The sequence below is a fragment of the Pleurodeles waltl genome, chromosome 11 (genome assembly GCF_031143425.1).
Source record: "Pleurodeles waltl isolate 20211129_DDA chromosome 11, aPleWal1.hap1.20221129, whole genome shotgun sequence".
In the NCBI taxonomy this organism is placed as follows: Eukaryota; Metazoa; Chordata; class Amphibia; order Caudata; family Salamandridae; genus Pleurodeles; species Pleurodeles waltl.
Genome location: NC_090450.1, coordinates 914,421,080 through 914,447,989, shown reverse-complemented (window position 1 = coordinate 914,447,989; position 26,910 = coordinate 914,421,080). Strand labels below are relative to the sequence as shown.

At 43.2% G+C, this 26,910-nt stretch overlaps 1 protein-coding gene and 1 long non-coding RNA gene across 4 annotated transcripts in view; one reads left to right on the top strand and one right to left on the bottom strand.

Moving 5' to 3' along the window:
• Positions 1-26,910, bottom strand: part of LOC138265228 (uncharacterized) — a 288,749-nt gene that overhangs the window by 101,375 nt on the left and 160,464 nt on the right. The gene's annotated exons all lie outside the window — the stretch shown is intronic.
• Positions 1-26,910, top strand: part of CAMKK2 (calcium/calmodulin dependent protein kinase kinase 2) — a 255,254-nt gene that overhangs the window by 96,974 nt on the left and 131,370 nt on the right. The gene's annotated exons all lie outside the window — the stretch shown is intronic.

Below are 26,910 nucleotides of genomic sequence, written 5' to 3'. Positions count from 1 at the left end.
CAGATTACACCAAATCACAAAAAACACAATCTGTGGGCCAAGATCTACCTTCCTGCCACATTTTATCTAATTCTGTTTGGGCTGTAGCCATGTCTAAAGAATGCAAAATCCCCATAGACACAGGATGGGGAAAAATGTTTTGGGACTTCCCCTTTTCCTAGGCATCCGCTTGACGGATCGTCCCGAAACTTTCAAGACACCACCTAAAGTGAGTGTGGTATTATCTTTGAAAACTTCGGGACGATTCATCAAACGGCACCAAAGTTATTGGTAAAACAAAAAAATACTCAGTCTATGGAAAAAGTTGGTCCTAATTATAACTACCTACTGGTTATCGCCAGTAAGTTTTTTATATATATATATATATATTTCTATATATATATATATACATATCTCTCTCTCTCTCTCTCTCTATATATATATATATATATATATATATATATATATACTTTTTTTATTTCTTGTGGTTTTATATATATAATAAATACACACATATATGTGTAAATATAAAAATGTATATCTATACATATAGACTATACATATCCTGTAACTGTATAATATGACATTATAAACCTTGAGGCCGAGTGGTTTAGAAATATTAGTTCATAAAACAATGGACAATGGTGAGGGCCAGTGTATTTATAAAATTCTGTGGCTACGGTATTTACCGTATTATTATGGATTTAATGCATTTGCAACATAATTGGCATAATTTTCAGATTTCAAAAACTATATAATGGTAGCGAGTGTGCCGCATATGTAGATTTTTCGCCACATAATGTGGATAACCTTTTTGTATAATTTACTTCTGCATGCTGCATAACCTTAGTAGCCCTGACAATGGTAGAGCACTGTGGAGCAATTTTGGGGGTTTTGTAGTGGTGATGAAATCTGTATTTCGTATTTCACTGATCTCTGTGAAATATGCATTGTTATACCACAACATTGTGTGCAATATAAGCACCCTAACATGTACTGTTTTATATGCATGTTGGGACGGGAATGTTTTCTGCATGGTGATACTGACATGCAACACTGATGAGTAACTCCAGCTGTGGGTTGCCTGCTCTCCTGATATTTTTGGCCCAGTAAACGTGACAATCCTGCATGAATACCGAGGCCTTGGCCTTGTAGGTGACCATGGTACCCAGGGCCTGGTTCTGAGGTCTGGAGGGACACACCAAGCGCACTCTCTAGTAGACAAGGGATTACGTCCATGTCCTGGGGCATCTATGTTAAGGACTGGTGGCAGCACATAATTTTTTCTGATTGTTAATATTAAACAGGCGTATGTTGCTGATTAGGTATGAGTGTGGTGCTTTCAGGCCCCATTTGAGTGAAGTTTCTCCTAAATGCAGTGTCCAGAGCCTGTGCTAACACCCTGTGTGTGTGTCTTGTGCATGCTGTATGCAAGGTCACAGATAGCATGACTCCAGGCTCATTGTGAGTATGCCATTACAGAAAACCGTAGGATACATTTTGGATGTCTCTGGTAAACCATAGCACACAGTGGAGGTTGTGGTGCAACTTCACCGGGCAGCAATCGTATATTGCATGCATTCCACAGCAGAATGGTGTAGCCTCAGATATGGGGGTGTGGGAAAATGGAGATAGTGCTGCTTTAGAAACGCAACAGTGGCCATTTTTAGCAAGGCTTGGATGGTTATCTGATCCTGAGCACTGCCACTTGGCCGATGGTGGATGTGGGTAGGTGAGACGGAGGCTCTATACTGGCAGGGCCTGCCCCTTTGTCTCTCTCCATCGGGCTTCCCGGAAGGCTGGTAACAGTCCGTTGCCCTCTCACTTCATTGTGCTTCTGTTTTGGGTGCTTCTGTTTGGAGGCAGCACCATCGCTACCAGCTGTGACAGTCATCACTCTTAATAAAAAGTGTGTCTTCTCTGCAGAATGAGAAGGTACTTTTGGAAAGGAACCACTTCAAACTGGTTCCAGAACCTTGACCATGCAATCAACACTCTTTGGCTATGAAATAGCTATAGGAGTGGGACCAAACTATCCCACTTGGTTCCAGTTCCTCTTTCTTCGTGATCAAGGGAGGGAGTGCTCCACAGACTACTCAGAGAACGTATGGGATCCAGGGTTGGTTCCCTTGACAGCTAGTCCTGCAGGGGTGAGGTGACATAAAGAGAAGTCCGCACTGTGCAGACACTGTGTGTCTGACTGGTGTCTGGGAGTGTGCTGGGCCATCTGAGAAAGGGAGCGACGTTTCTCACCTTAGAGGGAGAGGACTTCCCTTGGAGGAGAAGTCCAGCCGTTGTGCCAAGAGTGTTTGATAAACTGGAAGAGTAGACTGAATCACGGGAGTGTAACCGGCATAGCATGTCTCCAGGCTCCCAGAAGTTCCCTGACCAAGCTTGGTATGTATGCACAGCCTATAGCCTGAGAGCGCGATCATGAGCGCGCCATTGATGTTGCAACCACTGGTGGGAGCAGACTGACTGGTTTGGAAGTTGACACCACAGTCTGAGGACCTGTGACCACCCATTGTGGTGGGGCTCTTTGTTGTTTGGGTGGTCGGACTACTTGGGTGTGCATTTGCTTTGCCGGGGCTTCCATATTCCTTGGTTGAGACTGAGGAAAGGATGTGGGGGGGGTCACCCGTCAGTGATGTTGATGTGAAAAGCAAGCAGGACCACTAGCATTACTGAGTCTGGGGGCCTCGCACTCAGGAATCCTGAGTTCTTGACACTTCACATAACCCAACCAAGAAAACCCCAAAATTGATGGACCCTCTATTACTAAACTGAGTGGTGTTTTTTGTCTTTATGAATTGCAGTCCTGAGACAATGTTTTAGTAGTGGTACACCACTGAACTGACCTACGGGTTACTGAACAAAGAAGGCTTACTCTCACATGCAATAGTGAGTTTACCTGTTCCAGAATCTTGCCTAGTCATATCTTGTGTGATTATAAACTGATGACATTAGAACCCTGTGCCTGATTGACCTTATTTTTTATTTATTTAGTATTACTTTTTTGGTGTGTAATATGAATGAAAAAATTGGGCTTCAGTGGCAGAGGTGATTTTTGAACGTGGCTGGGTGTAAAGTCTCTTAAATTACAGGGAGCCAGGGAGCAAAGCAAGTTTGTCGTGATGTTTTCTCAAGGGTTCAGAGCGGCTCCTTCCAAGAAAACTCTGAAATAAATAGTGGCAAATTGTGCATTCTGAAGGCTATATTTAATATACGTTTGTATATATTTGATAAAAAGCCATAAACTTTGAATAGGCCCTAATGAAATGGTGTGCCACAATAACCTTATCCTCACCAGAAGTATTGCAGCTTTGGGTGCATTGAGAAAATAACAAAAAATTTGCATTTTCAGCACTATTTCCCTTGCAAAAAAATATCTAAAAAGCACAACATTAAAAATACAATATTTACAGCAATCTGTATATTTTGCTGGCACATAATTCCAGGCAGAGCAAGGAGGAGGGTTAAAGGAGAGTAGATCATTAGGAAAGAAAATAGCATGTTAATATTAATCTTTCTGTTACAGCTTTTAAAAATCATTATATTATATCATATCAAATTCTATTCTATTATATTATACTACATTATATTATATTATTTTTAAACTGTTTACTTGCAAAACAGCTACAAAAAAAAGTTAGAGCAACCGTGCTGAAATAACCTACCTAGACAGTCACTTCTTTATGTGGGGAAATCCAGACTCGGGTACAGTTTTCTACTCAGCGCAACATTTAAAAAGGCACTTATGTATCAGGGCCGTTCTCGGGAGGAGGCCACTGTAGCTTGCACCAACCATTGCTCCAACCAGTGCTGCCAGTGATGCTACCAACACAACTACTAACCATCACATTCCTACAAGTGTGACAATTCAGACTATTCTAGCCCTGAAAACTATGAGAGTGGCTTGGGCAGCAGGTTTAGTCATTTTAATGTCCACTGAATAAACAACTGTTGTGCTCATCTCTAAATTAGACAGACAGTGCCACCATGTGGTGCACTGTGACAACTGTAAATTTTGACAATTAAGTGCAGTGCCAAGCACCGGAAATCACTGGCTCAAATTAGGCACTGGTTTCAGTAAGTGCAAATGAATAAATGCACCAGCACTTCTTTGGTAAATCAATTAGACCATACGTTCGGCAGCTATAAATGGCCTAAATCAATTCATTTCTTCTTTTCCCTCTTGTATAGCTGTTTGGCAAAAAGGCAGTCTTTTTTCAGTTTTATTTAACAGTAACGTGGCCCAAGGGCATTAGAGCGCTTTACAAGAGAAGCAGTTGTTAAACATTTTAGGCACAGGAGATTAAATGAACTGCCCTCTATCACAAGATTTTGAGCTGAGCCTGGGACTTGAAGCTGGTCCCCCAGCTCGCAAACCAGCAGCTCCAGTCATTAGACCATATCACCGCCTTCTAAAAATTTGAAAAAACACTGCAGGTATGGGCACATACCAACATGCACGACTGCTCAAGTCTCACAAGGATCTAGTCTGAACTGACTTCACTTTTTCATCTTAGTTACAGTACAGTTACTCAAGCAAGCACTCTTTTCATTGTAGCCCAAAATACAATTGTAGCTGAAATGTATGCAAAACTCTAATTCCCCCTTTTTGCTTACCAAATCTGAAGTACGAAAAACTACATAGCATAAATTATTTTAGTCTCTTGTACTTTCATGATCAGCCCAGTTTCTAGAACAGAAACCTGATTAAGATGCCCTTTAAGACAAAGAAATGGAGGCTTGGTAACATAATAGCCAGGAGTGGAATAAAATATCTAATCACAGCTTCTGCACTGGAACAGAGAGCGCAGTCCCGGGCAAAACACGTTCCATCCTATTATCACAGCTCTCTTACCCGATAACATTTAGGGCACTTAAAAAAGAGAGGTAAATGCTGAACTGACGTGCAAAACCCTAGAGTATCACCGTCATGCAATGAATTATGGCTGATATTCCAGAGTGGGACATTTGAAAACACAAGCATGCATGCACACACACACATACGCGCACACACAAACACACACACACACACTGTCTCTCAAATAGGCATATACTCAAACATATGCACAGACACAAACACACACACCCCTACCCACCTTTACCTTGATTATATCTTTTTCTTACTTACTAAATCATTTAATCTCTATGGTGTGCAACTCCAGAAATTCCACAATGAGTCGCAATGTAGGTCCCAAGAGAGAACACTGAACAGCTTGGGTGGTATTAAGACCTGGAAGGCCCTTCTGAAGGCTTCTCCATCTTCTAATAGGGCTACAATAACATTCCTTTCAGAAGCTGGGAGAAAGCTTGGGTTTCCTGACTCTTCTCGGTCTATTGTTCTTAAGGACCCATTGATGAACGCCCTGACAGCCCCATTTTAGAAGTTGTGCTGTGGTACCTGAGGCAAGAGCAGCCCCTTTGCTAATTGACATGGATTGTGCCAGTGTTAGGGGACGTAACTCATCCTCACCCATGTGCAATCCAGACATTCACCTACAAACTCTTGTATGCACAGCAGTTGGCAAATGGATCATCGTCACGCCAGGTTGAGCCCTCAGCCCTCCCCTTTCCTCGCCTAAGCCCGGATCTGACAAAATCCTGTCTGCATGCAAAGTGTCTCCGACAGGCTGTGCAGCCTTCAGTACTGCAAATATGGGTCATGTGTGCCAGGATTCACAACCACTGGTAGGTCACCGCACAACGCCCCTGAACAAGAGCCGCCATTGCTGGGGGTGACAGTATTTAATGCCTCTCTTGCATAACTGTTTGAGTTCTGAATTTGGGCCATCGCCTACTCCCGCGCCGCCAAAACTATTGCCTGAGAAGCCTTTGACTGCTCGCCCTCAGTACCTAGCAAGTCAAGTGCGGAAGGGGTGTACTTGACCCAGTTCACAGAGCCACAGTATATCAGACCCTGGGGCATCAGTGGTTAAAGGCCCCAACTCCCAAGGTTGAGGAGCAGTATCCCTGCAAGCCCCTATCCCAGTGGCAGGTTTTGGTAATACAGCACTCCCGAAAATCACTAAGGTAATGTGACGTGGCAGGGTTTCCATGTCAACATAACCGTAAGAGAAGGATGCTCAGACAGGTCAATGCTAGCTAAATGCGTGTCATATCGATGAACAGCAGAGCTCTGCAAGATGACTTTCTGGCACAAATCAAGAAGTCTGACTGTTTTAAAGGAAAGATCGATCGAAAGTACTCGATCGTCTGTTAGGCGCTATCCGTGGACCTCATGGTGCAAGTGTGGAAAGCACTGGGGAAGAAAAGTGGATCTCGGTTCTCATGCACACCCCGCAAAAACATGAAAGTGAACTATTTGTGATTGTTCGTCGCAGCAATTTATTTATAAGCACATATCCATCATTTCATACAAGAAATAATAAAGACTGAGTTCGTTTTTTTTTTTTTAGAGTGAAATCAATCAATATGAGGCAGCGGAACGTTTCAGCCTCTGAGAAAATTTAGATTGGTGTTATTATTTTTCATCAGGCTTTTCTTTTTGAATTATTATGACTTGAGGGAGGAAAAGCGCCCCAGAGCACTTGGCGGATGAGCTCAGTCGCATCAGTTTCAAAGCAGCAGCGCCATGGGGCGCGACAAATTGAAATTCTTAATTTGACTTCAACGATTTTAATTTTTTATTAAATAATGGCAAGGCTTTAGCTGAAGTTGCAAAGCAGATTATTGCGGTTCGTGTTTTTCACTCATTATTTGTCATCCTAGGAAGGGAAAATGTTTGCTAAACGGGGAAATTAATAATAATTGGTGGTGATAAGGACTAATGAGCCAATTGAGACACGCACGATTATTAGAGGAAATATTGCCTGTACTGATCTAGAAACGCAGAATGGTTTGTATTCCGACTGTTAATCATATCTCGTTTTTAGGACTGGGTTTTGACAGATAAGTTGTCAAAAGGACCTGCTGCTAATAATATACATGTAGGGCCTGATTCTAACTTTGGAGGACGGTGTTAAACCGTCCCAAAAGTGGCGGATATACCACCTACCGTATTACGAGTCCATTATATCCTATGGAACTCGTAATACGGTAGGTGGTATATCCGCCACTTTTGGGACGGTTTAACACCGTCCTCCAAAGTTAGAATCAGGCCCGTAGTGTCTTGCAGGGGCAGCTCCTCCGCTATGGCGGAGGGGCGTCACCCTCTGCCCCCTCTCCCCCACCAGCAGCAGGAGCTGCAAACCTTTAAAAATAAAACAATAATAAACTGCATTTATTATCGTTTTATTTTTCAAGAGGGTGGGGCCATGGGGGTGACGAGCAGTAAGGGGAGTGCACAGAGTACAGAGCATTCCCCTGAGTGCGCTTGTATGTTTGGCCGGCCATCTCGGGCCGGCCAAACACCCATGCGCACAAGGGCTCTCTCCAACCCAGCACTGTGTTGCCGGGTTGGAGAGAGCCTTCCCAGGCTCCCAGTCTGCGTTGGAGCCCACAGCCAGGGCGCCCCAGCCAATCATAAGGCTGCTTTGAGCAGCTTCATGATCGGCCGCAGGGCATGCTGGGAGCCTGCATTGCAGCGCAGAGTGGCAGCGACGTTCAGGTACGTTTTTTAAAATGATTTCTTTTTTATTTTTGTTTTAGCCCCCCGTCCCACCCCGTCTTTTTTCCAAATCACCAGCCTCAACTGGTGTTTTGCATAATTTATAACAGAGCTTTTTGGCTCCTCAAGGACTCTGTATTGGTGTGTGACATAATTGTTAGAATAGAATCTATGAACTCTTGGTTTAGAATGTTGGAGTTCACAGGTACACGCAGAGGAATAAAGACGTGTGATTTACAGATCCATGTGTGGCCTAGTTATTCAGCAGGACCCAGGCTGGGGAAGACGCTACAACTGACTACGAGATAGGGATAAGAAACCCGAAGAGGAGAGTGCTTTCCTGGGGAGTTTGCCTTGGTCCAAACAAACTGCTTGTGCGTGCCATGTGTGCCAATTCCAGCCCATGTGATGCATGTGACTAGAAATAAAGCTTCACAGAAAACGTCTATGCATTGTTGGGTCAACAAACTACGACCAAATTCTTACAAAAAGGCATTGCGCTGCCACACACAATGCAGAGTGTTAACGCTGATGGCGGGTTCAACCAGGTTTACAAAGCACAGTTAAAGGCAGTTATCACATATCAAATAGCGCGACTAGGCAGAGATCACCAAAGTGTGAGATTATACAAACTGAAGTATAAAAAAGAATAAAGTAGAAAATGTATTGAGCCCGATAGTCATCATACCCCAGTTGACAGTGGTCCCAAGAGAAGTGCATGGGGTTGTGCTGAAGGAGCGGTCCTTATTTCCAGCGGCCGTTCTCCTGATGCAGCCTATTAAGAATGACCCGAGGCTGGCCCATCGCAGGACTGCGGGTGGGGCACAAATGGAACTGACACCACTGTGTCTGGATAGTGAAACCTAAGACCACTGCTGTCATACCGGAGGTGTTTTAAGTTATGTTTGGTCATTTTGTTCCAGGTTGCAGTGGCTCATAGTATGTATTAGGGGTGCAGCAGTAAGCACCCAACTTATGAAGAGATGTTGGTTGCTCAGCTTGCCTCCTGGAAGCCTGGTGTCTCCGCACAAGAGCACAGAATTCTACTGTGTTCCAGTGACCCCCAGTCTGCCTCCTGCTCACAGCTCTCAGGGGTTGTGAGTTTGGAATAACAGAACCCAAAATGCACATCTAAGCCTTTGGCTGTTGTTGGACGATGATATGTGGCTGTTCAAGTCAGGTCACAAGGTGGGCAGATCTTCAGAGAAGGCTGTAGATGAGGACTTTATCGTAATTCATTGTTAGTGCAGCGGTGATGCACCTTAATCCAAAAGCATTTACTGTATCTGTCATTAGTTAATCAGTTTTACCCTCAGATCGTACACCGATGACACCAAATCATCGTTTTCATCAAAGACAATTCTAGTACCAATCAGGAAAATTTCTGCTTTTGCATGTTAGCTCCCATTTGGATGGCCAGAAACAAACTTAAATGAAATAGTGACAAGATTCAGCACCTCGTTATGGGGTGACAACATATTCATCTGGTGGCCTCCTGAACTACATGTACAAAAAGAAGTGCCCCTCCTGCCAAGTCTATTACATGAGATACAATACGCCTGAATCTTCTGTACCCCAAAATACATTTCACTTTCTTCATTTATCTTTTTATATCAACACGTTTATCACTTTTTCAAAAATAAATAAAGGCACAGGTGTAACTTGGGCCGTGCTTTGATGTGCTCCCAACAAAACAGATTGAGTCACCATTGTAAGGGCAACTACACTAAAGCGTACAGTCATGCATGAACAATAAGGATTCCAATAGTTAAAAGTAAGATTCTTAATATAAAAACTTGTCCTGGCACACCAGTCCCTCATTTAAAAAAGTTAATGTGAGATAGACTCAGAGTCATTGTCACAAATCTAATGTCTAGTGGCGAAGGTGTGGACCAAGTTTGCCAAAGACCTGTACTGAATGCGACAATGTGGTTTGGGATGTATTTGTGTTTGTCTTCTAGAGAATAGATTCTGTGCTCAAGTTTGTTTTATAGGCATTGTTTTATTCTTTATCCACAGCTATGATTTGAGTGCTTACATTACAAAAGTACCTGCACGAGGCATCTTCAGCCCTGGTCTTAGCACATGCACTATCCCAATACTTGCCATGAGCGCTCTCAGCCTATGTCTTAGCACTCTTGACAAATACATTATTTTGTTGAGTACTCAACCTTGGTCCGAACATAAGCACTTGTAGTGAACATTTGCACAGTTCAATAGGTTCCTCCTTTTGCTCCCGCTTACTGGAGGTGGGTCCTTCAGTGGTTCCTGGTGTTTATGGGGTTTTTGGGCTCATCAGATTCCTCAAAATGTTGGTGTCCCTTAGGAAAAATCCAAGGAGATGTGGCTTTTTTTACCAGCCATTTATAGCGACTAATCCATTTCCCCTAGGGGAAATTTTTTAAATCCACGGTGGCTGAATTTCAGCCAGATCCTTGATTTGATGTGTTCCCACTACTAAAAATATATAAGCAGTCCTCCCACTGTTTCCCATTGCATTTTATCTGGTCTGCTGTGAACCTTTAAGTTATTCCCTCTAGGGTCTTTCTTCAGGTTACAATAATTTGTCTTCAGACTTTTATCGAGCTAGTGTCCTAGAGCTTCTAAGGTGCAGATCATCAAGTCCATGCAGCCTCCAAAAGAGTTATTTTTTGTAAATCCATTCCAGGATTCGTTCACAATTCAGACTGCTTTACTTCTATCTCCAGCTTCAAATCTGACGAAAGCGGTGCACTAGCTGGAACGGCTCCCAGTTGTAACTGCGTACACATATAATGTGTTTCTACACCTTTGTGACTTTTTCCTCCTGATACTGTTTTCTCTGTTTTGTAGCAGGTATCCTTCTATTGTTTTTGTCAGGGCACACAGTATGGCTTCCAGAAATAGCTGCACTTACTTTATATATGTTAAAGAGCATTTTTCTGCATCCAGCGCTTGGCTTGATATCATCTCAAGAGTTTCTACTCACTATAAGGATGTTGTTGGCCTTAGAGTAACAGAGTATTTGGGTTGGTACCCTGCCGAATGAAGTGCTGCTCTGTTACTATCTATAGCTACCTACATCTTTGGCCCTACCTTTACTAGTGAATATTAAGTATGGCCTTTTTGAATAATTGGTCCCTTTTTTGTTTTAAGCTCATTGCACCAAGATTGCTTATCTGTCAAGTGGCCTGCTGAGTGACACCTTAGGTTATTGCTCAAGAAATTGTAACAAAATATCAAGAACACAATCCTCAACCTTACATACTTTGTATCTGAAGTCAAAAATATTGACAACTAATACATAGAACACTGCAATAGAATAAAAATAGGTAAGTATACCAAATTTTAGTCATCAGTCAACCAACCTTTGTAAAGCGAAGCACTGTCACCACTACGGGTAGCTGAGCGCTGAGGGTGCCAAGTCTCTGTCGAACAGCCAGGTCTTGAGTTTCTTTCTGAAGTCTGCCAGGGAGGGTGCTGTTCGAAGGTGGGGAGCAGATCATTCCAGGCCTTGTCAGCGATGTAGAAGAAGGAGCGGCCCTCGCTGTGGCTACGACGAATGTAGGGTGGGTGCGCGAGGGCAAGAGAAGAGGAGTGCAGATGTCTTGAGGATAGATGGAAGTTCAATTGATGGTTGATGTAGGATGGTTCTTGATTGTGTAGAGCTTTGCAAGCATGCACGAGGATCTTGAACTGGCATCTCTTCTGGATGGGGAGTCAGTGGAGGTTTCTGAGGTGGGGGTGATGTGGGTCCGTTTGGGGAGATCCAGGATGAGTCTGGTTGCCGCATTCTGTATGGTCTGGACTCTTTTGAGGAGCTGGGAGGAGGTGCCTGCATAGAGACCGTTGCTGTAGCCAAGGCGGCTGGTGACGAGGGCCTGGGCGACAGTTTTTCTGGTGTAGACTGGGATCCATCTGATGATTCTGCAGAGCATGCAAAGGGTGTGAAAGCAGAAGGAGGTAACTACATTGACTTGTTTCATGGTCCATTTGTTGTTCAGTGTTATGCCTAGGTTTTGTGCAGAGTCTGTGAGTGTGGGTGTTGGTCCAAATTCTGCTGACCACAGCTGTGGTCACAAGCGGAGGTGCTCTTCCCAAAGATCAGTACTTCTGTCTTGTCAGAGTTGAGTTTGAGGCAGTTGTCTCTCATCCAGTTGGCTACGTTGGTCATGGCATCGCGGAAGTTGGTTTTAGCTTTGGAGGGGTGCTCAGTGAGTGATAGGATTAGTTGAGTGTTGTCAGCGTAGGATATTATGTTGAGTCTGTGAGATCTGACGACGTCTGCAAGGAGGGCCATGTAGGTGTTGAACAGGGTGGGGCTGAGGGAAGATCCTTAGGGTACGCTGCATATGATGTCCTTGGGTACAGAGGTGAAGGGAAGCATACACTACTAACTTTAAAACATTTAAAACTTTAAAGCATAATATTAATTTGTTATATTCATTTGTTGAAAATATACTTATAATGTAAACAATAAAAACACACATATTACTACTAATAGAGATAAAATATATTTTTACAATTATTGGAAACAATAATAAGCAATGTTAAACAAATATTATTGAAACATAAATAATAAAAAACGAATAACAATTAATTATATCATCCAACACTGGTTTTAAAAAAATACGAGTGAATTCAATAACAACATAAACATATTTTAACAAAAGACTTTAAATCAATAAATTCAATTAATCAATATACATAATTAATCACCAGTTAAAATGTAAATAAACAAAATTGAAGGTAAAAAAAAAGAATAATCCATAATTTAAATACCCTTTCACCCTGTTCATCTACTAACTCCACAACCGGTTACAAAATTATAAATTACTAATTAATTGTAACAAATGGTAATTGCACATTAAAAAAATACAATCTATGCAAGCAATTTCATTAACAATATTAACACCTTAAATGAATATATTAACTAATATTTAATAAATTCACAAACCCAATATTCATATAAAACTAAATAGTATTATATGCAATATTTAAAAAAACAGTATAGACATAAAAACACTACAATTACCTTTTATATACTGTTCCTCAATATTTTATAGTGACTATATTTGATACAATATTCACATCACACCATATTTTTTATTCAATATTTTTGTCATTCATCTTCCGGGTATGTCCGATGAAGAAATGCTGACATGTTCCTTCCAAATTGCGAATTGATATCGTATGAATGAGTGGTTGTAATGGTAATTGTGATAGCAAACCATTGACCAGTTACTGACAGCCAAGTTGGGATAGCCACTGGTTCGCAAAAAAAGCCTTATCGTTTGTGAATCAAGATGGCAGGCTCAGGGAGGGGGCATACAGTAAACCAAGGTTTCACTGTCTGCTCTCACTGATGGTTTCCAAAACAGAAAACATTTTATTTTAAAGTAGCCCTGGTTCCTTTAAGGAACTGAAACTGCTCCGAAAAAAACGTTTTCCATTTTGGAATGCAGTCAAAGGGCTAGTGGTCTGCTGTCCTTGCAGGCCACCACCTCTGGGATTGCAGCCAATCACAAATTGTGACCTACCTAATGAATATTTATTAGGCAGGTTGTTTTGCGACTTCTTGTGATTCCTTATCTTGTGAACAGACCTATTATTGCATAGGTCTGTTCATAAAAAAACGTCCAAAGGTTAGTGTGTAATTTGCATTCACATTTTGTTAATATATCTGGCTTTTGGTTTGAAAGACTTCACAGAGGAAGCATGTGATGTATTCCTTGATTCAAGAGGTTAGATATGGGTCTGGATAACTCAAATGACACTTCTTTGAAGGGAAGTTTGTGAAGATATACTAAAGATGCGAGGCTCATTTTAACACAGTTGCTGGTGTGATTGAACTGTTCTTCCGGGTAGATAAATGAATGACTATTGGCACAAAAAGGTTTGGCCAGGAGAAAGGGAAGAACCCAAGGACTGCCACCTCAACCTATTTTGATCCTTAAACTTTAATTCACAGCTGCTCTTCTTCTAATCCCTGTAATGATCTTATGGAAATATGAAGTACCAGGAACCTCTTTCACATGAAGGGAAGGCTTGAAGACCTAGGACTGAAGAACTGGGATCTTTATTCTTATGAAATCAGGCACATTATATTGGAATGAAATCAGGCACATTATATTGGAAGGAGATCAGGCATATTATACAAAATGTGCAGAAGGAGCTGTTAAATGGCCTTAAAGCTGAGATTAACAGAATTACGTAAATGTTTCTTTTGCTGTTACCACTTTGTCCCTGCGTCAGATTCCCATCGAGTTGGTTTCACACAACTTTTAATCGATGGTAGTTTGTAATCAATTAGGAGTTCACACAGATTCACCTAGCAAGATCTAAGTGAAGCATATCTTTTTTGTGCATTAAGGAAGGTAATCAATGGAAAACACCCTTTTGAACACCATTCTGTCACTATGAGCTAAGTTTGTAATGCTCCAGACATATTTCAACATTTTACAGTATCTATTTAATTGTACCTGAAACCAGTATGTTGACATATATATGTATTTTAAAATAGATCTGGATGGTGTACTAGAATAATGTTAAGGCACATGTGGTCATGATCAGGAGGTAGTCTAACATTTACATAAGTATTTAAACGTAAACATGTGAATTTATGAAGGATACAGTTGAATATTGTTTTTTTTTGTTAACCTCTGCTGGTTTCCATACAAATCCTCATAAGACTGCTAAGGTTGATGACTGACCCCTGTGAAGGGCCATCAGAAACACCCAATTCCACAATTGTCACATTTTTATACATAATTCATAAAAGTTTGTTCTAGAGTCATTCGCTTGTTGGAGAAATAGAACATATTCTCTAAGAAGCTAACTACCTACGGCAGAGCGTATCATACCAGGAACAAGGACATCATCATACCGGAGACAAAAAGTAATGTCAAAAAGTTAGGCCTTCTTCATCTCAGTCCAGAGGTTGTGGAACAATATCCCTGTCGACATCAGAACTACTCCTACATTTCAGAAATTATCTGAAAAAAGCATTTTTTTCAAGGAATATTATCCCTTCCCACGCAATAGAAACTCATCTGTTACCTGTCTCTCTCTGACCGGCCCGTTGTTGGCTGCTCGGCTACTTCCTAGTAAAATTCGTTCTGAACAAACATTTCTTGGATTGACTTTGTAGAGAAGCTTCTCCTGTACTTGTGAAGGGCATCTGCGGTGGCTCTTGCCTAGCACTATCCTAATCTTCATAAGGAAATAATTGGGAAGACTGATGTTTCTAAAAGAGCTATTTGTGCACTGTTGTTACTGGATGATTACAATCAGGAATAAGATTTTTTTCTTTATATTCTTCCTGGCTGTGAAAACCAAAAGAGCTGCTAATTGATTGAGCGAGGATGGCTGCTTGCTTGGAATGAGAGACATCTGTAAGTGGAAGTCAATGTTCATTTGAACTATAAACTGATGACAGGACTGAGCAAGCACTATGCAACTTTCAGAGTCATGAGGAGGACCAAGTATGGTGGTTTTATTTTTTTCTCAATATTAGCTTTCTGTTATTAATATGTCTCCAAGAAGTTCCATTGGCTGTCAGTCTGTGACAGGGTAAAGTGCCAGAATTGTCGCCTGTCATAATATTGATCATACAGGCACCAAGCAACACACAGGAACTGGTGCTGGGAAGAACCAGCCCCTTGCACGCAACATCAGAAGGAGACCAGGCATCCTTAGCTTGGGCTTTCCCTTACTTTGAGGTAGCAAGGGGTGAAATCAGGCAGAAAGATCTTTCCTGACAGGATCTGGAAAGGGTGAGCAGGAGGAAGGAAATAGACGATGAATAAATCGAATACAAGCAAGAAATAGAGACCCCCCCAGACCAGCTGTTCTTAAGCCCTTTACTTCTGTGGACCCAAACTGAATCATTTCCGGAGCCTACGGGCCCCCTCAGACTCATTACTGGAAACCAGGGACCCCAGCCTAAGCAATTTCTATGATTTGAATCTCAAACTAATACACAAAAATACATATACAAGTATACATCAACAGATACACAAATGATCAGATATTGAATGTACAAACAAAGGGGGTGATTCTGACCCCGGCGGTACAAGACCGCCGGGGCCAGGGTCGGCGGGAGCACCGCCGACAGGCCGGCGGTGCCCCGCAGGGCATTCTGACCGCAGCGGTTCAGCCGCGGCCAGAAAGGGTAAACCGGTTGTCTCCTGCCGGTTTACCGCTGCCCTTAGAATCCAAGCTGCGCCGCCATGGGGGATTCTGACACCCCCTACCGCCATCCTGTTCCTGGCGGTTCGCCCGCCAGGAACAGGATGGCGGTAGGGGGTGCCGCGGGGCCCCTGGGGGCCCCTGCCGTGCCCATGCCAATGGCATGGGCACGGCAGGGGCCCCCGTAAGAGGGCCCCACAAAGTATTTCAGTGTCTGCCTAGCAGACACTGAAATACGCGACGGGTGCAACTGCACCCGTCGCACCTTCCCACTCCGCCGGCTCAATTCTGAGCCGGCATCCTAGTGGGAAGGTTGATTTGCCCTGGGCTGGCGGGCGGCCTTTTGGCGGCCGCCCACCAGCCCAGGGCAAATGTCAGAATCACCGCAGCGGTCTTTCGACCGCGGTGCGGTGTTCTGACGGCGGTACCTTGGCGGACGGCCTCCGCCGTCCGCCAAGGTTAGAATTAGGGCCAAAATTTTATTTATATTTTAATATTCTGCTAATTTTATTTAATTTGATAAATACTTGTGGAACACCTGAATATTCATCACAGCCCATGGGTCCACAGCCTGCAGGTTAAGAAATGAAGCTCCAGACGGCTAATCTACTTTTGACCCCTGAAATCATGCACCTGCAGGGCAGCATATCCATACTCCCGACGATTGACTATTAGATCTGGGATTGTACCAAGATCAGGAAACAGCCCAGGGTCCTACCTGCCAGCAGCAGTTGTAATCCTGTGACCCAGCAAAATATCCTTATGATCGCAAGGAGGTAGCGCTAGTCCTTAATCTGCTGGGCCTGCCAGGATCTTGCATTAATATCAAGAAGAGTTAATGGAAATAAAGCAAAGTCTAAGAATGTTTATACTCAAAAAAATAACCAGGACCAGAGTCTGAGAAGTATTTTGTTGCAGAGAGTTTGCGGTCTCTGTCAGGCAAGGCCTGTACAAGCCACTGTGCAGACGCATGCCTAGTGCACTGGTTAGCGTATGCATGTGTGCTGAATGCATATCTGTTGTTCGGCTTGATGTAGGTCAGGCAGTCTCAGATGAAGCAGCGTTACAACAACTTTCTGCGAGATGCCCTTCGTGCTCATTGTAACATGCCTTCAGTCCTTTAGCATGGTGTTGATTTTGTTGTTAATGGGTGGGCACCAGACCCTATTGAGAATGCAACCCCTTTTTATTTAAGGGTATCTGGAATGCAGATAAGAAGTACAGCATTGAGACCACTCATACTGTCTGGGAGGAGAGCTTAGGTTGGGATCCTGTTATTTGGCTTTATTGATTTGGCACATGAGGCTGATTATCTACTCTACAACTAGAATCTTTTATTCCAGTGTTATATGTATCAGAGAATTGACTAGGATCAAGGTGCCAAAAGCAGGAAATAGATGTGCCCAGCACTTGGTGTGATATTCCTGAGTCCTTAAGACTCCAACATTATCTGCTTTTGTTTAACTGGCTTTTGAAGGTGTATCTGTTTTGACTCCTCTTGTTTACCATCGCTTGTATGAGCATTTAGGCACTATCTTATACTTCTATAGCTACATAAAATCTAGCTGCTAATGATGATAATCAGTTCCTAATAATATTCTGCCTAATGCCTTCCTTATCTTTGTAACTTTATGAGGAATCTTGCCCTGTTACTTCAAACCCTTTGTTGTTTGTGGATCCTTTTGAAGAGGTGGTGCCTCCCTTGTCTGCATTGCCACCAGTTTTAAATATTCAATATTTCTCAGTAGAGTGAAAGCCTTGTCCTTTCCCACTAAGAACTTTCTTTGTGGTATCCTGATTCCTTAGTTTCTGGTTACAGAGGACTCTATAGTTGTCCCCGTAGTCCATTTTGTCCAAGCTTGTTCTTCATGTTTGCATCTCATGAGAAACCTTTGGGGATGCTGCAGCCTCTCCTGAATATCGGCACGCTATTTCTACTGGCTTTATTGTGGAGATTCTGTTGGTTGTTGGTTGGAAGGGTACACTATTTCGATAGAGAATGTTGAAACGTTTTCCAGGGTGTGTAATTTTTCTCCCCTGCAGAAGATCCCCCCTGCAGCTATTTATAAGTCATCTGGTATCTTTCAGCTTCTTTGCCAACACATAATCTGACATCAGATTGTTCCTCTTAATGTATCTTGAAGTTTTGTAAGGCTGTGTGTGCCAGATTGGGCATAGTTTCTTCTGTTTACCATCCCCACTGTAATCGTCAAACAGAATGCTTAAATCGAATGTTAGAGCAACAACATTTGCAAAGAGCTGCAAATGACTCAGACATGCTGAAAATGATTATCACCTTCAGTTAAGTTTACACAAAATACCCATAGTTCATTACGTTCATTGTAATGTCTTCTCTTATTTTTTCCCTCCGGAGACCACAGTTCCTTCTGCTGCTTTTTTTGTAGTAATTTGCGATGGTGGGCAGCTTTGCAACTTTAGCAGAATGTTCTGTAATCTGTTGGTGATCACCACTTGTGCGAAAGTAGCCTCTTTCTAGCATGGTTACCCCTGTTTGTGGCCTGTTTATCAGTGTTTGTCAGTGTGTTTCTACTGCCTCACTGGGATCCAGCTAGACATGACCCCAGTGCTCATAGTTTATGGCCTACATGTAAGTATGTTTTACTGTTTTGTCACTATGCGTGACTGTGTCACTGGAGTCCTGCTAACCAGAACTCCAGTGCTTATGCTCTCTCCGATTCCAAATTTGTACTTACATACTGGTAACCCACTATTCCACTCCAAATTGTCATACTGGACCCCCCTTTTAAGTCCCTAGTATATGGTACCTAGGTACCCAGGGCATTGGGGTTTCAGGAGATCCTTATGGGCTGCAGAATTTCTTTTGCCACCCATTAGGAGCTCATACAAACACTTCTTCAGGTCTGCCGTTGCAGCCTGAATGAAATAGTGTAAGCACTGTTTCACAGCCATTTTCACTGCACCAGGTAACTTATATGTCACCTATATGGCTAACTTTCAATTCCTGAAGGCTAGGTGCAAAGTTACTGTATGTGAGGGCACCCCTGCACTTGCAGAGGTGCCCCCACGTTGTCCAGGACCAATTTCCCAGACTTTGTGAGTGCGGTGACGCCATTATAAGTGTGCACTACATATAGGTCAATACATATATGTAGCTTCACAATGGTAACTCCGCACATGGCCATGTGAGGTGTCTAAGATTGAGAAATTGTACCCTCAATCTGATTCTGGTATTGAGGGGTCAATTCCATGCACCTTGTGGGCTCCACCATGGACCCCCAGCACTGCCATAGCAGTTTTCTGAGGTTTTCACTGCAGCCACAGCTGCTGCCACCTCACAGACAGGCTTCTGCCTTCTGGGGCTTGAGCAGCTCAATCCCAGGAAGGAAGAACAAAGCATTTCCTTTAGGAGAGGGGTGTTACACCCTCTCCCTTTGGAAATAGGTGTTACAGGCATGGGAGGGGTTTCCTCCCAGAGCCTCTGGAAGTGCTTTGAAGGGCACAGATGGTGCCCTCCTTGCATAATGCAGTCAACACCTGTTCAGGGACCCCCAGTCCCTGCTCTGGCACGAAACTGGACAAAGGAAAGGGGAGTGACCACTCCCCTGTCCATCACCACCCCAGGGGTGGTGCCCAGAGCTCCTCCAAAGTTCCCTGGGTTCTGCCATCTTGTTTTCAGGATGGTCAAGGAACTCTGGGAGCATCTGAGTGGCCAGTGCCAGCAGGTGACATCAGAGACCCCCTCTCAGGCCTTTTTAGGGTCTCTCCTCTGGGTGTTTCCTTAGATTGGGATTGCAAGACTCCAGCAGGGATCCTCTGCATCCTTTACTTCATCTTCTACCATCGGATCAACAGCAGAACTGCTCCAGAAACTCTACAACTGCAACAAAGTATCCAAGAAGGCTACTACAACTCTGTAACTTCAGCTCCTGCCAGCAACTGCAACAGTTTCCAGGTTGTGCATCATCCGAGGATAGTCTGTCTTCATCCTGCACCAGGAGAACCGAAGGAATCTCCCATGGTATGATGGAGTCAATTCCCTGCTTCAGCAGGCACCTCTCTGCACCAACGACCGGTACTCTGGGTCCCCTCTCCTGACAACAAGCGTGGATCCTGGAACACAGGTGGTAGACTAAAGTGACCCTGACTGTCTAAAGGTCCAGCTGTCAAAATTTGGTGGAGGTAAGAGCTTGCCTCCCCGTGCCAGACAGTACCCCTGTGCACTGCATGTTTTGCAGTTCCTAGGGCTTCTGTGCGCTTCGCCAAGAAATTCTTTGTGCACAGCGTAGCCCAGGTCCCCAGCACTCTATCCTGCAATGCTCAGCTCTGTGAGTTGTTCCCTGGCGGCATGGGATCCCTTTGCGTAGTGCTGTGATGACTGCCATTTGCAACTCCTTTGTCCCGTGCTTTGGGGCTCCTGTGCGTGCTGTCTGGTCTTCTGAGGACTCTGTGAGTTGCTCCTGGGTAGAGTCGACCTGGTCCTCCCTGGGCTCGGGCAGCGCCATTTTCTGCGAAACACGAATTTTGCGTTTACCAAGGCTTGTTGGCGGAATCCTGCGATGCAAACCAGACTGCATTCATCCAACCGGCCTGGGACATTTTCTGCACCAAGCAGGAACCTGCATCTATCTTCTTTGGTGCAAAACTGACTGTGTCTTCTCACTGGTGGTTCTCCTTTTGCAAAAAGAACAAGTGATGGACGGAATGCTGAACAATGTCACACATTCACCCCCAGTACAGAGATCTGGGCCTAATTCCATCGTTTTTTTGCTGCCCATGCCATTCCAGTTTGGACCCAGCCATATGCAAATCAGTCTTGACCCTGTTCCCCATGGCCAGGCCAGGTCTTTCCTGGACTAGAAACAAGCATCCTGGGACCGGTTTCACCCCTCATCAGCCAGGCTAGCTTGAATCCAGTGGCATGGGAAGCACGGGACCCACGTCTGGGCATATCCTTCCCACTTAGGGCGACAAATGCAAAAAGAACAAGTGATGGACGGAATGCTGACTGGGGGTGAGTTTGCATTGTCAGCACTCCGTCCATCATCCTTTTGTGTTGCTAAGGTTCTCCTTTTGCACCTTCATTCGGGTCAGCAGGGGCTCCTGTTCTCCCTGGACTCTTCAATGCTTCTTTGACTTGGTCCCCTTCTTCCACAGGTCTTCAGGTCCAGGAAGCCATTGTTGGTGTCTTGCAGTCTCTTCTGGTTCTTGCACTGTCTTCTACCACGACTTCTAGTATGTTTCAGGAAACGTGCTGTGTTTTACTCCTGTTTTCCTGGGCTCTGGGGTGGGTTATTTTACTTACCTTTGGTGTTTTCTTACACTCCCAGTGCCCCTCTACACACTACACTTGCCTATGTGGGAAACCGACTTTTACATTCCACTATTTTAGTATATGGTTTGTGTTCCCTCTAGACCCATTGCAACCTATTGTGATTTTCACTATTTGCACTATTTTCTGACTGTTTACTTACCTGTTTTTGGTTACTAGTGTATATATTGTGTGATTTACTTACCTTCTAAGGGATTATAGTCTTCAAAGTGTTTTTGGCCTTGTGTCCATAAAACAAAGTACCTTTATTTTTGGTAACACTGAGTATTGTCTTTCATATGTGTGAGTACTGTGTGACTACAGTGGTATTGCAAGAGCTTTGCATGTCTCCTAGTTCAGCCTTGGCTGCTCTGCCTACAGCTTCCTCTAGACAGCCTGGCTTCTAGACACTGACTACATTTCACTAATAAGGGATAACTGGACCTGGTGTACCATAGGTACCTACTACAAACCAGGCCAGCCTCCTACACCACTCAAATTATTTTTTTCATTTATGTTATGGGAGATAAGCTGACTTCTTGTTTTTTGCCATAATGCTCCTTACCTTCTTAGTTGTCACCATGTCTCTATGAACTTTGGACATTAATCAATCTGTAAAGCACATTTATGCCTGCATTGGGCACCAGCAAGTCTAGAGCTAACGCTCAAGTGAATGATTGCACCTGCCCTGAGCATCTGCAATCGTGGTCTGCACATTTGTACTGCACGTGCACTTGGATTACAGATGTACACAGCCGCTGCAGGGGCCTTATTTTTCTCTTTCCCTTACTGATTTACCGTCTCGGATATTCCTTTCTGGGTTCCTGCTGCAAGCTGGAGCAATAGGGGTTCCCAATCAAATGTTGCTCTCGTCCTACTTGTGCACTGTAAATCGAACGTGGGTGCCATGTTGATCATGGCGTGTTTTAGGATGTTGGTACCCAAGGTCAGGTGCCACCCAATTCCAATGTCAATTAGGCCATATTGTCTTTGTATTGGGGGCAACCTAGCATCCACTAGTTGAGGGGATCCCTACAGTTACCTTGCCTTGGCACAGGCCCTGGATTAATACATCCTTCTTAATAGTTTTAGATGATTGGCATATAATGACCGATTTGTCCATTTTTTAAATGTATATTTTCATATTAAACAAGCTTCACACTTCAGTAAGTCTCTATTTCTCTCTTACAAAAGGTGAAAAGATTTTTGTAGGAATGAATGCATTTGCCTTTTTTGGGCGTTCATGTTAATGTCACACTGTCGTCATACTTTAATTGCTTAATTGTACATCAGCGCATTGCCCTTATCACACAATTACATGTTTGATATGCGTGGGCGGGAGCTGTTCCTTCCTCAGTTGGCGCCTTTGAAATGAATCAATAGTCTAGCTGTACAATGTCTCTATCCGACTGCGCCGCGCTGGAGTAGCGGGAGCCCGTGAAACACTTATTGCTCGCAGTCATAAATCATTTTTCTGCGCAGCAATGTCTGTGAAATCGATTCTGTGGGCATTTTCCTCATTAGTACATGAAAGCGGCACCGTGGCATGGCCCAGTCCCCACACCACACTGCTACTTAGGCGGTATCAGAAAGCATGCCGGCCATTTTGGCTCTGTATTAAACACAATTTAAGACAGCATGCGCACATATATATTTTCATGAGGGCCTTAGGCCTCGTTCTTTCTTTGCGAATTTTCCGTATTTTACAGTTTATTTGGTTACACAGCAGGGCCTCCTCTGGTTTGAGGGGTTCAGGTAATCAGAGTACGAGTTTTGGGTGGGCAGGCCTCTGCTCTAAAGAATTCAGTGGCACAATGAAACAAACATTTGCAATGCAATGGGTCTCGCATTTGCTCGAGCTAGAGCTATTAGTGTTGTAAATTCCTAACAGGACTTTTCTTCCACATAAATTGAAATGAAAAGTAAAACAGTTGACATAGGCGAGCCGATTGAAAGCACTATGAGCATGAGCGCGAAGGAGAGACACAAATGGAAAAAGAAGTTCGCTCACAGTCAAACGTATTTAGTGGTCATGCAATTATCCATGTAACAGGGGAGTCTGCAAGGCAGTAACTAAACCTCCCCAATACGGGACAAACGTAAAGCATTTACTAATGATAACAAATAATTTTGGGATTTTGAGCTTGCACACTCGGCCCAAAAAAAAAAAAAAAAAAAAAGATCTGTCCCCTCTTGCAGAAGGTGTTGAGAGAGTCCTAGGACCCTGACCCCTGACCCGGTGTCTTTCAGATTTATAGGGTCCTAGGCTGTATAGGCACGCCCTGCCAGGGTAGGGGGATGCAGGGACTTGTTTTACAACCATGAGGGAATCATGGGTGAGGGGGGTATTTATTATTTATCACAGCTATTTTTATGCCATTGCTATAGCCACAAGGACAACAGAGCACTATTAATTGATAACAAACAGCACAATTATGGAGTAGTAAAGAACAGAAGAGCAGGGCAGATTTACTTTGTTGAGCATTTCATATAAAAAATTAACATATTATACAATTTAATCATAAAACCTAACCAAATAATACATTTTAAATACTGTAAAAGAAGATTCACCAGTGGCCCATTGTGCTTTTATACAGCCAAAGCCACTGGCGGCCAGGCTTTGCTAATAATACCACGTGCTCCAGCTGGTCTGTTGGTGCATTACCTTTAAATCTGTATCCTTAGCTTTGCTCATCAAATCACATGTGACATAGTATAAACCTTACAGGATTTTTTATAACGCCGCTGTTCATAGTAGTAATACCTTTAGATGTGTTCACACCAATTTGGATCTTGCGAGTGGTGTAAAAATGCTTACCAGCCTGGGCTTTTTCTTAGCTAAGCGCAATGTAGCTAAGTACTGGAGAGCCACCAGATTGTGGCAAATAAATGATAGCGGCTCGTTGATCAAAGCACTTATATAGCAAATGAGGGGCTGCCTACTGTACACATCAGAAGGTTTGGGGACCTTGGTGGGAACACTGATATAGAAACACCACATAATGCAAGTATTGATGGTCCCAGTGGTACCACTGCAGCTTGTAAATAGTACAGTCATTGGCCCACTCTGTAGGAATCTCCGAATGAGTAAAAGAGATATATGTACCTCACAACTGCTGTGTACTACCTGCAGTATAGCCATAAACAACGATCAAATGTTACCACTTTTGTCATTTTTGTCACATTGTTTGTTACTTGAGTAAAGGCAAATACATTTTTTTAAATAAATGCTCGCACTAAACTGGTAAATACAGTACATACGAGTTACATTTTACAACAAAAGACAGAATGCAATATAGAACACAACTGATATGAAATACAATAAACCCTGGGCTTGATTCACAAAGCCTTCTTCCATGAGGTGTGACTTATTTCTGTAAATTCAGGAGTTATGTTACGAGAAAGACACAATCACAGAAAGGCCCTTCCTGGACTCGACATGCGGAGAGTTACTATGCCATCCCAATGGCGAAACTAAAATGAGAATTCAAATATATCACAGAATGACTATTACTCACACACACTACAGTCAACTTGATTGGAAGCAGATTTTATGCTGAAGGTGTGCCTAAGGCAAGCCCGTCTGCGTCTGTTCAGGGCCAGAGGTTATGTCCCTTTTTCGGCCCACTCTGACCCGTTATTCTTACTCCTCCCATGCCCTGCTTGCACTTGCAGGAGGACAGAGTTGTGAACATAGGATTGGGATCTCCCCAGAAAATTTAGAAGTGTAGAGCTGTGCATTTTGCAATTGGACACCCTGGCCACCATCTAATATCACGTCTTCCCACACTATACCACTGTTGGTACAAAAAAGCCATAAACATAACGTGGTGGTCACTACTAATTCTTTGATCTGTGCCCTGATCAACGCACACTCTTTAGTCAAACAAAAGACCGAAATAGAAGATTTGATCATCTATTATAACAGATTGCCTCTTTATTACCGAAACCTGGGCTAGAGAAGATTCTAGTCCTCATTTTATAGCAGCTACTCCTTCTGGATATTCATTTTTAAGACTGGACAGAATAACAGGGAGAGGATGTTATCATTTTCAAGACTAGTTTCTGTTGTCAATGGGAAGCCATAAATGTTGCATCGGAGATCTGTGTGGGTGTTTACTTTAAAATTTGTCAGAAACATACTATGCTCTTTGAGGGGTTGGTAATTTATCGACCTCTAGGATCCTAATCTACATTTTTGCATCACTGGTCATCCATAATTGAGCCAATAACTATGACTTCTAAATATATTGTATTGGGGGACTTTAACATGCACTTTTATGATAGTCAGGACCCCCACATTAATGAGTTTCTGAACCTTATGGCAGTCTTTGACTGGAATCTAAAAGTTACAACAGCCACTCATAGGGCTGGCCACCTGCTTGATGGGATTTTTGCCTGCAACAATGATCTAGTTTTTCTATTAAATAGGGCTCTGGACTGGACCGACCACCATCTTCTCATTTTTAGACTGACTTATCTATCATCCCCCCCAGGATGTCAGTCCGTCTGCGAAACCAGTTAGACGTTGGAGCAGCATTAAGGATCAACAATTAAGACCAGCATTGATTGCAGTTTGGGAAGCAGCAAAGAAACTTCCTTTGTCGGCTTCAGACAGGTTCAATCAGGGGGTCAAAATAGCTATTGATCAGTTGGCCCGCTTAGAACTCCCCAATTTTTAGGGAAAAAAAGGTCAGCTGCCCCTGGTTTTCTAATGATCTTAAGAATCTGCAGAGGAAATACTGACAACAGGAACGGAGGTGGAAACTAGATTCCAACTCTGAGGAAACAGGAAAACTTAGAGCAACCCTTAGTATTTATAAAGACACAATTAATAAAGCTAAATCTGAGTTCTACTCTCGGAAAATTAAGGAAGCAGCAAATCCCCCTAGATAACTCTTTAAAGTGGTACGTGCCTTTACGACTCCTACTGTACTGGCAGAATTGGAGAATTGTCAAGAATACTGCAATAAGGTTGCCACTTTCTTTGAAAATAAAGTTTTGCAAATTCAAGCTAGCTTCATTCAATCTGTGAATGGATCAGATTTAAATGAGTGTCCAAATAGTTCTATGGATGATGACAGCCCCATGCTGACTAATTTTCAGCCGCTACGTCTCGAGAGGGTTATAGAGCTTATGATGCGCATTCAATCTGGTTCTTCCAGGGACCTTTGTCCTCTGCACATATTACATACAGCTTGCTCCCAATTTAGTTTCCACAGCCCTCGATCCGATATTTGAGGAGGTCATTACTACAGGAGTTTTCCCCCCACTTTGGAAGGAAGTGACGGTGGTTCCTCTAAAAAAGAAAATAGATGGTGATGCAAATGATTTTAAGACTCTCCGGCCTATCGCCTTGCTTCCTTTCCAAACTAAAATCTTTGCAAAACATTAATGAAAAACTTGCCAAATTTCTCCAAGATTCTGGCAGTTTAGACCCCACTCAACATGGTTTCAGGAAAGCCCATAGCACAGAATCTGCCCTTATTACTACATTGGATACTATCTGGAGATTAGTCGACGATGGGCTTGAAGCTATTTTAGTGCTATTAGATCTATCAGCAGCTTTTGACACCATTTCTGCACACATCATGGCACACCGTCTTTATCAAGCGGGTGTCAGAAGTACAGCACTGAATACTCGGAAGTCTTTAATGGAGGAAAGATCTACTGTAAGTTGCGGGGATTTTAGAGCACCCGCCTATCAACTACCATGTGGAGTTCCTCAAGGCTCCTCGCTTAGTCCCACTCTATTCAATCTGTATGTAGCACCATTGGCCAGATTGATTAAATCTTTTGGCTTTTCGTCCACTTCCTATGCAGACGACACGCAATTAATTATTCCTGTTGATAAAAATTGGGAGGAAGTTGCAGCTCGTTTTCACCGCTGCATGAG